The following is a 14852-nucleotide window of genomic DNA, read 5'->3' on the forward strand; positions in this document are numbered from 1 at the left end:
GAAACTTGAATCCCCAGTGATAAGACCACCAATGCCTCATTTCCATGTTGCTGCTAAGTTCATGAGGATAATTTCTTTAGTAGAAGTGTATGTAGACCCTTGTCTGTATGCTCAAACGTATTAGAGATGTGTCTCCTTCCCTCAGAGGGCTGATGGTCTGGTGGAGGAGACAGAAACAGCAGTGATCAGGATCCAGTCTGGTAAGTGCCATGGTAGAGGGATACACAAGACGGTAAGAGAGCATGACTCCTACCTACTAAATCCATACAGTAACCCATTCATCATCACACCTTCTTTCCTAGGGATTTTTAGCATCTGTTTTTAAATTACAAAAATGCTCAGTGTGATAAAGCTCATCTCTCCTGTCAATGTTTTTTTTTTAAATTATTTTTTAATGTTTATTTATTATTGAGAGACAGAGACACAGAGCGTGAGCAGGGGAGGGTTAGAGGGGGGGGAGACACAGAATCCGAAACAGGCCTCAGGCTCTGAGCTGTCAGCACAGAGCCCGATGTGGGGCTCAAACTCACAAACTGCAAGATCATGACCTGAGCCGAAGTTGGTTGCCCAAACGACTGAGCCACCAAGGCGCCCCTCTCCTGTCAATGTTTTTAACAAAAGTCCTGCACCTAATACGTATTGGTTTAAATTAATGAACCACTGTGACCTAGATGTTGAATGACTGATTAAGCCTAGGTCATTCCTACTTTGGGTGGACTGGGGTCAGTCCCACCCAAATCATAAGAAGTCCAGGTTGGTTCAAAGAAGTCCAGGTTACTAGATTGCCAATACCATATGAAGTGGGAAAGCGTGCTGGGCAATCAAAGACCAATAGTTGTCCTTTCAGTATTCTCTGTCCTCCGTCCAGAGAGCCACACTCCTGATACAGCAGGCTTGGCACATAATAGATTCACATTTGCTAACCAAACTCTGTTGCTAATCTCACTATAATGGATGGAAGGGACCAATTTTTTGTAAACAGCCAAGCCCAATTCTGTTTAAAGAACAACTAAGTAGGGGCTTCTGGGTGGCTCAGTCAGTTGAGTGTCTGACTCTTGATTTTGGTTCAGGTCATGATCCCAGGGTTGTTGGATAAAGCCCCACGTTAGGCACTATGCTGAGCGTGGAACCTACTTGGGATTCTCTCTCCCTCTGCCCATCCCCCCTACATGTGCACTCTCACAGCACTCTGTCTCTCTCTTTCTTAAAAAAAAAAAAAAGAACAACTAAGTATCTCTGAGTGGTTAGAATCTGGTGATTTAAGTTTCCATCTCTACATTTTCTGTATTTTACGATTTTTCTATGAGGAATATTATGTATAAAAATATATAATTCCAGTGTTAATATCCTCCTTATCAAATCAAGTATATTTTTCAAAGCTACTTTTTTTGAACTTAGCTTGCCCAGTAGTGGACATTTAAAAAATAAAAGTATCTTTCTGATTATAGTGGTAATATATGTTCATTAAGAAAATTTGGAAAGTAGAAAGAAAAAATGTCACTCATTTGTCTGTCTCTTACTGATAGACTGTTACCATAAGCAGTGCGTTTTAAATACCTGGAATCAAAGTACATATACAATGTAGTTTTCTTTTGTCCTCACTTAACCCTATAGCTTAGGTATTTTCTTTATGCTCTTAAGAATCTATTAGCAATATCACTATAGTCTCTCTTTCCTAGTTGTTAAAAAATTTAGCACGCTATTATTTTCTAAAATTGTTGGAAAATTTGAAAAATGACTTAAGCAAAGAGAAAACAATTAAAATTATATGATTTCTCATCATTCATTGATAATCATCTTTAATGTCTTGAAGTATGATCTAATATATTTTTCTCTCATGTATATCTACATTTAAATTTTTTATTTTTATTTTTTTTAGATTTTTTCAATTTTATTCATTTATTTTGAGAGAGAGAGAGAGAGGAGAGACAGAATCTCAAGCAGGCTCCACACTGTTAGTGCAGAGCCCAGTATGGGGCTTGATCTCTCTCATGAACTGTGAGATCATGACCTGAGCTGAGATCAAGAGTTGGACTCTTCACTGACTGAGCCACCCAGGCACCCACCTGCATTTTTTAAAATTAAAAACAAAAAAAGGGTTATGCTAAACATGAGGCTATAACTCAATTAAAAATTGAGGTGTTATGTGAAATTCACATAACATAATTCATTAAAGTGTATAATTCAGTGGGATTTAGTGCATTCAAAATGTCGTGTGACTACCACCGTTTCTAGTTTCAAAATTTTTCATCACCCCAGAACATCCATCCATCCCATTCATAACTTAATGGGTACTTAATCATTTTCCATTCTCCCTTCCCCACCCCTGGTCTACTAGCGACCACTAATCTTTCTGTTTCCATGGATTTGTATATTCTGGATATTTCATATAAAAATTATCATGTAATATATGACCTGGCTTATTTTTTTTAATGTTTATTTATTTTTGAGAGAGAGAGAGAGAGAGATAGAGAAACAGCATGAGCAGGGGAGGGGCAGAAAGAGAGGGGGACAGAAGATCTAAAGATCTGACAGCAGAGAGCCTGAAATGGGGCTCAGGACCATGAGTCATGAGATCATGACCTGAGCTGAAGTCAGATGCTTAACTGACTGAGCCACCCAGGTGCCCCAATGTCTGGCTTTTTTGTAAACATTACTATTTCTCCACATCTTCATCAATACTTGTTATTTTTCATTTTTTTTTTTTTTAATTTTTTTTTTCAACGTTTTTTTTTTATTTATTTTTGGGGCAGAGAGAGACAGAGCATGAACGGGGGAGGGGCAGAGAGAGAGGGAGACACAGAATCGGAAACAGGCTCCAGGCTCCGAGCCATCAGCCCAGAGCCTGACGCGGGGCTCGAACTCACGGACCGCGAGATCGTGACCTGGCTGAAGTCGGACGCTTAACCGACTGCGCCACCCAGGCGCCCCTATTTTTCATTTTTTAATTATAGCTATCCTAGTGTGAATGGGGTGGTAGCTTGTGTTTTTGATTTACATTTCCTTATGACTAATTATGTTTAGCATCTTTACCTATGCTTGCTGGTCATTTGTACATCTTCCTTGGAGGAATGTCAGTTCAAGTCCTTTGCCCATTTCTCAATGGAGTTGTTTGTCCTTTTGTTGTTGAGTTATAAGAGTTCTTTATATATTCTAGATACTAAACTTCTATCAGATGTAATTTGCAAATATTTCCTTCCATTCTGTAGACTGTATTTTCATTTTTTTATTTTCACTTTCTTGATACTATTCTTTTGTGTGAAAAATTTAAAATTTTTTAATGAAATCCAATTTATCTATTTTATCTTTTGTTGTTTGTGCTTTTGTTGTCAAATCTAAGAATCCAGTATGAAGTCAGAGGTCATGAAGATTTACCCTATGTTTTCTTCTAAGAGGTTTATGGTTTGACTCTTATATTTAGGCTGTTGACCCATTTTGAATTGATTATTGTGTATGGAGTGAGGTAGGGGTTCAACTACATTCTTTCCATGTAGTTATCTGTTTGTCTCAGCAACATTCATTGAAGGTACTATTCTTCCTCCACTGAATAGTCTTGGCACCGTTGTCAAAAATCAATTGGCCATAGATGTTTGAGTTTATTTCTGGACCCTCAGTTCTAGTCCAGTCATCTATATGTCTATCCCAATGCTGCTACCACACTATTTTTGATTGCTATAGCTTTGTAATATGTTTTGAAACCAAGAAGTGTGAGTCCTCCAACTTAGTTTTTCTTTTTAAATATTTTAGCTTTAAATATTTTAAATATTTGGGGCTCCTTGCAATTCCATTTGAGTTTTAGAATTGGCTCTCTCATTTCAGCAGAAAAGATCATTGGAATTTTGACAAAGATTGCTTTGACTCTGTAGATCACTTTGGGGAGTATTACCATCTTAACAATATATGCCTTCCAATCCATGAACATGGGATGCCATTACATTTAATTAGTTCTTCTTTAATTACTTTCAGCAATGTTGTAATTTTCAGTGTACAATTTGTTCACCTCCTTGGCTAAATTAAATTTAGTCCTAGGTATTTTATTCTTTTGGATGGTATTGTAAGTGGAACTGTTTTTAAAATTTCCTTATTGATTGTTCATTGCTGGTGTATAGAAACAACTGATCTTATATTTTACCTGCAATTTGTTTAATTCATTTTACTAACTTGTATTCAGCTCCCTCCCATGTTCTTATTGTCAGAAATTACACTTTTATACATGTGTACACATTAATATAGCTGGGATCTGGTTCCAAATCTGTGATCTTATCCACAGCTCTATAAATGTCATCATATATGTATATATATAGACATAAATATTTATGTGTGCTTACAGTTCTTTCATGGTCTAGTGGCTAGGATATACTTACATGTGCTGTGTGTATAGTTGTATGTTTTTATTTGTTTTGATCCCTTCAGTTTTTCTTTCTGACCATGATTTTGGTACATTGTTGTTTCAGGAGGATTTTTAGTGTTCAAACAGAAACTGTGTGAAGTCAACTATTTTCCCCTCATTATGAAGTAGTCAAGATCTTTAAGATATTCTGCTACAGAGGTCTTTGTGGGTAACCACATTTGAGAAGACATGACTTCAAGGGTGATGGGAACCCAGAGGGAGATATTTTCTTTGTGTGAAGATGAGTATCATGTTAGTGGTGTGTGTTATTTGGTTGGGGAATATTCATCCACAATTGTGACTAAATTTAAATCCAAAGTAGCACCCCAGATTGGCATCAAGACCTGGGAGGGGGTGACTGCTGGGCATGCCTGGCTAGACTGCGCCAGGCACAGAGTCAAAAAAGAGTCTCATACCACATGTGTGGTCTCTAAGCTAAGAGCTGAATGAATTTTAAGGGTCATCATGGGCTTGAAAACTCAGTGTGTTGCAGTAACCATGATGCTCTGAAGTTTAGAAGTTGTTCTCCATTTTTCTGTCACCATGGAAGCCTCCCTACTCTGGTATGATTTAAGGAAGATAAGGAAATGTGGTATCTCCTCCATGTCAGAGTTTATATTGAACTTTATACCCCATAGGATACCCTAAGTGTAAACCATAAAGAAATGGCTGCCCCGGTTATATATTTTCCTTCCTGCATCTCTCCTGCATCCAGAAGTAGGTCTCCACTGACACCAGAATTATTAACTCTAATCCTAGGGTCAAATGTGACAACATACATGAAAACTGGATGTTGTAAGACAAATATTAACCTTGAATAAGATGACTTTCATTTGTGTGGATTTCCTACACAGATTCAGTCTAATCCAACCAACCTGATCAAGGAAGGAGATTTAGGGAAATTCTGATGATTGTCCTTTGGCCTTAAGTTTCATGAGGGCATGGAAAGTGCCTGCCATGCTCACTTCTGAGCCTCTCATTTATTATGAGCACATAATAGGTGCTCAGTATCTCTTGTTTGCTGATTGATAGCAAAAGTAATGCTGTTAAGTTCCAGTGCAAAGTTGCTTTCCCTTGCTCAACAGATGGCTATAGCCATCTTAGATGGATCTTAGACCAGAAGCCATGTTACCATGGGTGATCAAAAGACTGGCCTAAAGGGGCCAAAGCTGTGAGTGAATGGTCTATGAGTGAGCTCTGAGCGTATGGAGGATGTGGGACTGGGTGTGAGGGGCTCAGCCACACAGGAGGTGTGGAAAAGAGTCAGGCTGGGTCATAACATGGCAAGGAGTTATGAGGAGGTGGTGAGAGGTAGAAGAGAGAAAGAAGCAGAAGGCAGAGGAGCAATGTGAGCAGAGGGAACAGAGGCAGACTTGGGCTATAGGTGCTACCCAGTGATTATTGAATAAAAAAGGAGAAATCAATCATTTCATTCTAGAAATGGATATTTACTAAGGCTGTGGTAGCCTCCATGCAAGGAGATCTGGACTCTTCCCCAGAGACAATGGTCAGTCACAGAGGGCACTTTGCTGGGTCCCTGGTTTTATTGATCTCTTTTTCCAGGCTAGGAGGCTCAGGATCTTGAAGACCTGGAGGTGTTCCATTTTTCATCCAAAGGAGATGTGTTCTGTCTTCACAGGGGGGTGCTTCATGGTACAGGGGGGTACTTCATGTTCTAGGATTTTCTCAGTGGTGTCTTGTCATGAATAGTTATTGATTATTCTTCTTGTGGAGAGCATAAGCAGGGGAGGAACAGAGAGAGAGAGGGAGAGAGAGAATTCCAAGCAGGATCTGCACAACTAGCACAGAGCCCGTTGAGAGGCTAGATCTCACAAACCATGAGAAAATCATGACCTGCACTGAAAACAAGAGTTAGGAGCTCAACCGACCGAGCCACCCAGATGTCCATTAATGCTTTTCTTTTTTGGGAGTGAGAGCCTGCAAATAACCAGTTAATGTTTTTAGCCTGGTTTTCTATAGGGTTCCTAAAAATCCTATTTATGTTTATACCATACTCCATTATGTGGATATACCATAGTTAATGATTTCCTACTTTGTTATTTAGGCCATTTCTAATTTTTGACAATATTAAATAAAATTGAGAGTAATATCTTTATGCTCAAAGTTTATTGTTTATTGTAGCCTCTGTGTGTGTGTGTGTGTGTGTGTGTGTGTGTGCTTTGGGTTTTGCTTTTTACTCCCAGTGGTAGAATGGTTGTGTCATATCATATAAACATTCTAAAAAATGATATTGGAACACTGAACTGTTTCTCTTTTTTGTTGGGAAACCTATGAAGAAAGACAAAGACAACTAGGATCCTGGTTCATCAAGTACTCTCTGGTTCTTGCCTGGCCATGGTCATTACCACAGTGTGGTACTGTTTCATCCTTGTGCCTCTCATCCCTAGGATCTTGCCTTTACACCATTAGACAGGGCCAGGGTTCCCACCAGGTGCTAGCAATTTAGGAGGATGAACATGAGGGTAAACCCGCCTTGTGAGGATCAGGGGATGGTTGGGGGGACTTTCATCCCTTCCCTTGCTCCAGCCTCAGTCCCTTATCTGCTGGGTCAGAACATCTCCCTTAGCTGGTTTCTCAGGTCTTTCCCTTTCTTTTTCCATTATTCTCTAGCCTATCAAATAACAATTTGAAGTGGAGAAGCCCCATTGGATATTTATAGTTTCCTCTAAGTGGTACAGGATTCCCCTAAATGTAGCAAAGGGGATTTTTAAAATTCAGGAAGAGGCTATTAGGAAAGAGTTTACACACCAGATTGGATTAACTGCTTATAGGAGTCATCGCGCGAAGAAAACCAACCTATGACAAATTTGGGTATTTCTCACTGAGATTAAATGGTTTTTCTACATGTTACCAGGAGAGGAGTCCACTAAAATGTAGTCATTGAATGATTTTCTGTGATTTTTTTCAGGTAAAGAATAACTGCCAAAAAGATAGGGCAATGGCTTGGGAAAATAATTATAATTATGGCCCTCACAGGAGAAAATGAATCAGGTTACTTGAATAAATACAAAAGTAATATGCCGACTTCTATCTTTAGCTTTAGTGGGCCAGGTTAGTTAGTCTAACCCTCTGAATGAAAAAGAGGGGAGAAAAATTTTTTAAAGCACTGGTGAAACTGACAAGACAGCGGAGAACTGTCAGGTTAAATTTTGGATTTAATTCTGAAACCCAGAAAGGCAAGCAGAAGTCAAAGCAACACAAAGCATTTTTTGCCCTGAAGGTATTTGCCATCTGAACAATTTGGCCCTAGTTTTGGTGATTTCTTGTGGCAAGAAGGATAAAAGTCAAAGACCTGGGTTTAAGCAATATAGAGAATCAAGTAGAAAACTCCCTCACCCGAGTCTGATGTCCCATGGGCTCTCCTTTAGCATAAAGGTAAAGTGGAATGAAATCTATCCCCACCAGAGAAGACAGCCTTGGTACTGAATAAAGTAGAGAAACAGCTAAAAGGGAAAAACAACCAAACCCTGAGAAGAAGTTGTGACCAAGGGCCAACCTTCCTGAAGATTTACAGCCTAGGTTCTCATTGACTGGACAGACAGTGTCTAAAGCAGTGGTCTTGATTTTCTGGTGGTTTTGAAGGGAAATGCCCCCAGGTACCATGCAGAAGCAATCGCGAATCCTCTCTGAAGGAGACTTTTTTTTTTTTTAATGTTTAGTTTTGAGAGAGAGAGAGAGAGACAGAATGTGAGCTGGGGAGAGGAAGAGAGAGAAGGAGACACACAATCCGAAGCAGGATCCAGTCTCTGAGCTGTCAGCACAGAGCCCGATGAGGGGCTTGAACCCATGAAGGGTGAGATCATGAACTGAGCTGAAGTTGGATGCTTAACTGACTGAGCCACCCAGGCGCCGAAGGAGACATTTTTATTCTAGGCCTTGGAAATCCTTCCATCCTCTACTTTCCCTCAATATCTTTTTAAAAGTGGCGAGCTGCACATAATCAAAATGCCAAAGAACACAAGAAAAACATGACACCATGAAGAAGAGTCAACAGAATTAACACTTAGCAGGAACAAGTCAGCAAGTACTCGAGATGTTGGAATTATCTGGCACATATCATGTGCAAACTTAAAAATAATTGTAGAGAATAGGAAAATATGAAGTGTCATAACAGGTTTGATAAATAGGACTTGCAAAAATAAATGCAATAACAAAATTAAAAATTAAATGGATGGTTTGGCTTACAGACAGAAGACAATAGAAAAGAGCATTACTAGCTGGAAGAAATATCAGAAGAAGTTATTAGAGTACAATACGGAAAAAAAAAAAAAAAAACTAAACTAATCTAGTTACCAGGAACTATTAAAAGAAAATGAACATTGTCTATATAAAATGATCACAATTTCTAATAGTGCTTAAAAAATAGGCTGGAATTAAAATGCAAAAATGTTGGGAGAGGGTAATTGAGATTAAAATTCCTAATTTCTTTTATTTTCAGGGAGGAGGGTAAGCCTGATTAAATTTAGTCTTTGATAAGTTAAGGAAACATAATGTGCTTTTATGTAATCACTAAAATAATATAAATATGTATATTTTGAATAAATATGTATATGTATTTTGAAATATGTATCTCTTTCAAATTAGTAGAAGAGAAAAAAGGAAAGGTAAACAGTAATCTATCCTAGAAAAGGTAAAAAAGAAGAGGGAAAAAACATAGAGTAGTTGGGGACAAATAAAGAGCATATTAAAAGAGTACACCAATGACTATATTAAAGGTAAACATACAGAATGCTCCAGTCAAAAGTCAAAGAATGTCAGATCAACTATGAAAACAAAACATAAATATGTTTTCTGTGCAATAAACAGGTTTAAAAAGTTGAAAGGAAAAGAAAGGAAATGAATACACCATTGATAGTAACCATAGAATACCATTATAGGTGTATTCATACCAGACAAAATCGACTTTAAATCAAAAGCATCTGTAAAAATAAATAAGGCTGTTTCACCAACAGGTTCATCAAAAAATAGGTTAAGTTCATCAGGAAGACATAATGATTTAAAATTTTAATGTGCCTAATTTTATGGCTAGAAAATACATAAAACAAAAACACAAAGAACTTCAGGGGAGATAAATAGTCTCAGGAATTGATAGCATAAGTAGACATTCCCCCCCCCCCCCCATCAGTAAGAATGATTTAAACAAAACAAAGAACAAATTGGACCTAATATACATATTTGGAACATTGCACCCACCCCAGTGCAGAATATATTGTCTTTATAAGTATGCAGAAAACATTTTCCAAAATTGGTCATATACTGACCATAAAGCAAATTTTGAAAAATTCCAAAAACATAAATCTTGGGGCTTTTTTTCTGGCCACAACATAATTAAGCTAGAAATCAATAAAATGGCAGCTAGAAAAATCCTTATAATACTAGAAAAAAACCCCATACTCTTAAATAACCCACAAGTCAAAATTCAAAAAGAAATTAAAAATTGTGTTGAATTGAATAATAACAATAGCAGTTCTTTTCTTCCCCAATATATGAAATTTAATAGTCAAATTGGTTTCCATACAACACCCAGTGCTCATCCCAAAAGGTGCCCTCCTCAATACCCATCACCCACCCTCCCTTCCCTCCCACCCCCCATCAACCCTCAGTTTAACAATAGCAGTTCCTAATAAAAGTTGTGGAATGCAGCTACAGCAAGTGGAGGAAAAGTTTATAGTCTTAAAACTCACGTATTACAAAAAAACTGAAATTGTATATCTGAAGAAGTTAGAAATTAATAAGTGAAAAAATCAATGAAGCATGAGGAAGAAAGCAGAAGTTAATGAAATCACAGGCAAACATACAATAGAGAGGTTTAATAAAGCAAAGATTAATTATTTGAAAAGGTTAATAAAATTGACAAACCTTGGGAGAAACTAATCAAGGATAAAAGAGAGACGGAGCAAATATTTAATATTATGAACTAAAAAGGGAGTATTTTTACAAATGCTGCAGGCCATTAAAAGATAAGCCAAGAATATTATAAAAAATCTTTGTGCTAACAAATTTAAATTTCAGACAAAATAGAAATATCACTGCCTAGCCCCTATTCACGAAGAAATTGCAAATTTAGGTAATCCTGGAACTGGTAAAGAAATTGCATTAGCAATCAGCAATTTTCCACATAGAGAACTGATCTAGATGGCTTTATTATTAATTTTTACTAAAATTCAAGGAAGGAAAACTTTTAATCTATACAAACTCTTCCAGAAAAGAGGTAAAGAAGGAACATTACCCATCTCACTTTATAAGGCTGGCACAGCCTCGATACAAATAACAGAATAAGAAAGGAAATTTACAGGTCAATCTCATTCATGATTCATAGACACAAAAACTCTGCCCCAAGTATGAGCTCTTGAAATTCGTCCAACAATATATAAAAAGGTCAATATACCACAAGCAGGTTAGGTTTACACAAAGAATACAGATCTCATTGAACCTTAAGAAAGATCAATGAATGTAATTTGCCACAAAACAGATCTAAGAGAAAAGTCATAGAGTTATTTCAATAAACAGAAGAGCAGTTAATGTAATTCAACATCCACTCATGATGACAAAGATATCCTTTTACCAGACCAAAATGGAAAGAAATTTCCTTAATCTAATGAACAGTGTTCATAAATCCTCAGAAACCCTTTACTCAGCTCCTCATCTAGTAAGAAAATTGCTGCTTCCGCCTTTCCCACAAGAATGCAGGAAAGTCCTTCTCTCTAGGCTTCGTAGCATACAGACTGTGTGATACTGGTATTCTCCTCCCGGCTATTTTCCTTGGGAGGCCTGAATTTGGAAAAGATCTCAAGTGGGAAGTCTGTAGAGATTGAAGTCTATGGAGACCGAAGGGGGAGAATGTGAGAGTACATCTGAGAGAGAAAGCGGGATTGGACCAGAGGAGGGCAAGGTTTGTAGCCCTACAGATTCTGTTTCTAACCTCTCATCCAAGTTCTCTGGACCTGGTGTGTGCTCCTGTGTTTGGGGCCCTGGGGTTCTCTTGTTCAGGGAAGATCATCAGGGCACAGAGACCAAGGTCCACGCCTGCCTAAAAGTAATTTGCAAGTGAAAATTACTACTAGGTAGTGGGTCCAGGTGTGGTAAGTTAGTTTAATTATTTAATTATTTAATTATTTATTTATTTATCTTTATTTTTATTTATTTTGAGAGAGAGGGAGAGAGAGAGACGGAGACACACACACACACACACACACACACAGACAGTGAATGAATGAGAATCCCTTATGGGGCTGGTCAGAGAAAAAGTTTTGGCTTCTCCATGTGTTGGACAACCAGAATAAAAAATGTATGGAGATAGCATGGGGGTAGTAGTTTGGGCTCAAGGAATCTATTTTTGAAGAAAAACTGAGAAGGAAGAACCGATATTCCCACTTATTCTGGGATATTATTCCCTGTGGATAGCTCCTTCTTGGGCCTGTCTCCAGGAAATTTTGTGCCTTAGTTCTTACTGTCCAGGGCCAGTAAGCAATTGTTGTGGAGAAGCCCCTGGGTGACGGAGCTTGCTGAGCAACTTGCCTTAGCAACTTGTGACGTATGGCTGGCCGTGGTAACACCACATATCACGTGGCATTGTATCTTTCCTTGACTCCTTGTGTTTTTCTCAATGTGATCGACCTGGGTTTGGACCTCCCAAATAAATTGTTCCTACCATAATCCTTGCTTCAGGCTCTATTTCCTATAGGAGTCAGAATAGGACAAAGTGGGAAAGCACAATTTTTAGCATTTCTTCCTTGTATCTCAGATTGGAAGTTGAAACTCAAAAGGAGTCTTTTCATAAATTACAAACCAGATAATCTCCCGGGATAGCCTTCCATTAAAATCTTTCCTCTTTATGGCATCCCCTCCTGGCAGTCTCTGGATCTTTCTCCCCTCTTTATAACCAAGTTTTGGGATGGAAGGTCTTTTCTTATCCCCTTTCACAGTGAGTTTCTGGGGACCAGGAATGTCACCCACATACTTTCTATTGGTAGCATAAAGCCAGCGTTGTAGCCTTAAAAAGAGCAGCCCGAGATTCTCAGCCCCACCAAAGGAAGGAAGCTTACCCTGTGCCTACTGAAGGCAGAACATCTCATAGGGAAAATGAGATGTTTATACTGGTAAATACTTTAGTAATCGAGGAAGAGTTGGGGCTCAGTCCTACAAAGTCACCAAAAAACGCTGCTGGCCTCAAAATTGGTTGTGTCTTCCCTTACTCTTCTAGTACTTCATTCTTCCTGTTTTACAGTTGTGTGATTGGCAGGATGACAAAAAAACAGCCAAAGAGTAACCGAATGTGCACTGTGAACACAATGTACCCGTAGTGCTTTATTTAATGCAGTCAGGAATGGTGGGGATGATAAGAAATGATGCGAAACACAGAGATGTGGGCTTTAAGGCATGGGATGAATGTGGAGTCATAAGGAAAAGGGTAATGAGAAATAAAGTGATAGTTCATAAATTACTTGGTAGATACTCAAAAGATTGCTGAAGAATCAGTGATAGAAAAGAGAATGACTTTCCAGGAGCTTGTTGAGATTTCCAGGAAATTGGGCGTGGAGGAATCTTTTAGAATGGATTAGTTGTCTTCAATTGCATTTTGGCGTTTTTCTTAATCCATACGACAAAGACTTCATCTCTTACTTTCTCGGTGTCTCTATAGGTTTTTTCATTTCTGGCATTTGACCTGGTCCTCTTTGCCTTTCGTGGATTACTTTCACATGGCGTGACATGTAGCCTTCTTCCTGCATGTCATTACCTTTCCACTATGCAGTGTCCTTTCTAGGAACGTGACATTCTAAAAGTGGAGACCAATTGTGTAACTTCAGTGTTGCTTTTTTGTAGGAAGAATAAATAAAAATGTTTCAAATTTTTTATCTAAATTCCAGGTAATGTACAGTGTAATATTAGTTTCAGGTGTACAATATAGTACGTTATTAGATTCAACACTTCCATAAATCATCTGGTGCTCATCACAGCAATGCCCTCCTTAATCCCTATCACCTATTTAACCCATCGCCCCAACAACTTGCCCTCTGGTAACCATCAGTTTGTTCCTTATAGTTAAGAGTCTCTTTCTTGGTTTGTTTCTCTCTTTTTTCCCCCTGTGCTTGTTTTGTTTTTTTGTTTTGTTTCTTTCTTTTAAAAAAAGTGTATTTATTTTGAGAGAGAGAGGGATAGCATGATTGGGGGAGGAGCAGAGGGAAAAGGAGACAGGGAAGTCCAAGCAGGCTCTGTGCTGTCAGTGAAGATCCTGAAGCCTGAGGCTTGAACTCATGAACCATGATATCATGACCTGAGCTGAAATCAAGGATCAGATGCTTAACCAACTGAGACAGTCAGGCACCTCTCATGGTAGTTTCGATTTGCATTTCCCTGATGATCAGTGATGTTGAGCATCATTTCATGTGTCTGTTGGCCCTATGGATGTCTTCTTTGGAAAAATGTCTATTCATATCTTCTACCCATTTTTTAATTATATTATTTGTTTTTTGTGTGTTGAGTTTTATAAGTTCTTTATAGATTTTGGATACTAACCCATTATCAGATATGTCATTTGCAAATATCTTCTCCCATTCTGTAGGTTGCCTTTTAGTTTTGTTAATTGTTTCCTTCGTTGTGCAGAAGCTTTTTATTTTGATGTAGTCCCAATAGTTTATTTTTGCTTTCGTTTCCCTTGCCTCGGGAGGCATGTCTAGAACGAAGTTGCTATGGCTGATGTCAAAGTAATTATTGCCTGTGTTTTCTTCTAGGATTTTTGTGGTTTCATGTCTCACATTTAGGTCTTTCATCCATTTTGAATTTATTTTTGTGTATGGTGTAAGAAAGTGGTCTAGTTTCGTTCTTTTGCCTATAGCTGTTCAATTTTCCTGACATAATTTGTTGAAGAGACAGTCTTTTTCCTATCGGATATTCTTTCCTGCTTTGTCAAAGTTTAAGTGACCACATAATTGTGGGTTCATTTCTGGATTTTCTATTCTGTTCTGTCGATCTATGTGTCCCATTTTTTTGTGCCAGTACCATACTGGTTTGATTACGACAGCTTTATAAGATAACCTGAAGTCTGGAATTGTGATGCCTCCAGCTTTACTTTTCTTCTTTAAGATTGCTTTGGCTATTTGGGGTCTTTTGTGGTTCCATACCAATTTTAGGATTGTTTGTTCTAGCTCTGTGAAAAAATGCTGGTGGTATTTTGATAGGGATTGCATTACATGTGTAGGTTGCTTTGGGTAGTATTGATATTTTAACCACATTTGTTTTTGAAATCCATGAATATGGAATGTCTTTCTATTTGTGTCACTGAAGAATAGATTTTCAGCTTTTCATTTTCATTCCTATGTCACTGGACTCTCTGTTTCCTATTTGATCTCCACGCTCTTTTTCCTTTCATTATATGAAATGACTGTACAACACATACCTGATACTCAACATCAGTGTTTTTATTTGACATCTTGCCTCCAAC

This window comes from Panthera tigris, chromosome B3, assembly GCF_018350195.1.
Source record: "Panthera tigris isolate Pti1 chromosome B3, P.tigris_Pti1_mat1.1, whole genome shotgun sequence".
Taxonomy (NCBI): domain Eukaryota; kingdom Metazoa; phylum Chordata; class Mammalia; order Carnivora; family Felidae; genus Panthera; species Panthera tigris.